This window comes from Seriola lalandi, unplaced genomic scaffold (genome assembly GCF_002814215.2).
Source record: "Seriola lalandi dorsalis isolate HSWRI2012SDOR001 ecotype SW California unplaced genomic scaffold, Sedor1 jcf7180002054475, whole genome shotgun sequence".
Lineage (NCBI taxonomy): Eukaryota > Metazoa > Chordata > Actinopteri > Carangiformes > Carangidae > Seriola > Seriola lalandi.
The window spans coordinates 33,297-34,000 of NW_019525028.1; the positions used below are offsets into that span (position 1 = coordinate 33,297).

At 26.0% G+C, this 704-nt stretch overlaps 1 protein-coding gene across 1 annotated transcript in view; it reads left to right on the forward strand.

Annotated features, from left to right (window-relative positions):
* Positions 1 to 704, forward strand: part of LOC147818788 (uncharacterized) — a 9,577-nt gene that overhangs the window by 3,246 nt on the left and 5,627 nt on the right. The window lies entirely within an intron of this gene.

Genomic DNA, 704 nt, shown 5'->3' on the forward strand with positions numbered 1-704 from the left:
GCTTATATATGTTTATCTGATTCATTTCTCATTAACTTTAAACATGTCTCACTTCACATTGTGGAAACGTGTCTCAGACTTTCAGACTCTACTGTTTATAATACACTGATATAAGGATATATACTCATGTAACATGTCTACAATATGAGCATATATACATAAACATGGTCTAAATATGTCAATATATGAAATTATGGCAGTTTCTAATAGGCTTTATATGTAAGTTTTACATGTAGTTTTTATTTTATATGTACATATATTTCATATATGCAAATTGCATTTGTGTATAAGACTCAGATCAGTTATATCAAAGAAAACCAGCACTTTCTGACATTTGAGTAGTTTTTAAAATGCCTTTTCATCGTTGATTTATAAATTCTTTTTAGAAACTTCTATTTTTAATGCACTGTAAAAAAAGAAATAGTAAAAAAAAAACGTCAAATGAGTGGCAGCAGCAGCTGCCAAACAAAAAACCATAAAATTAAAGTAAAATATCCTAATTCAAATAAAGTGTAAAAACAATAAATTTACAGAAAGTTATTAAAGTTTCATTAATATTTCTACAGAGAAAAACTGTTATTTTAAAGATTTTTCCTAATTTATTATGATCAAACTCCTTCAATAAAGTGACGCCACTAAAGTTTCTGCAGAGAAACTTTTTCCTAAAAATAAAATTAAGTGTCAATCAATGAAATATTAACACA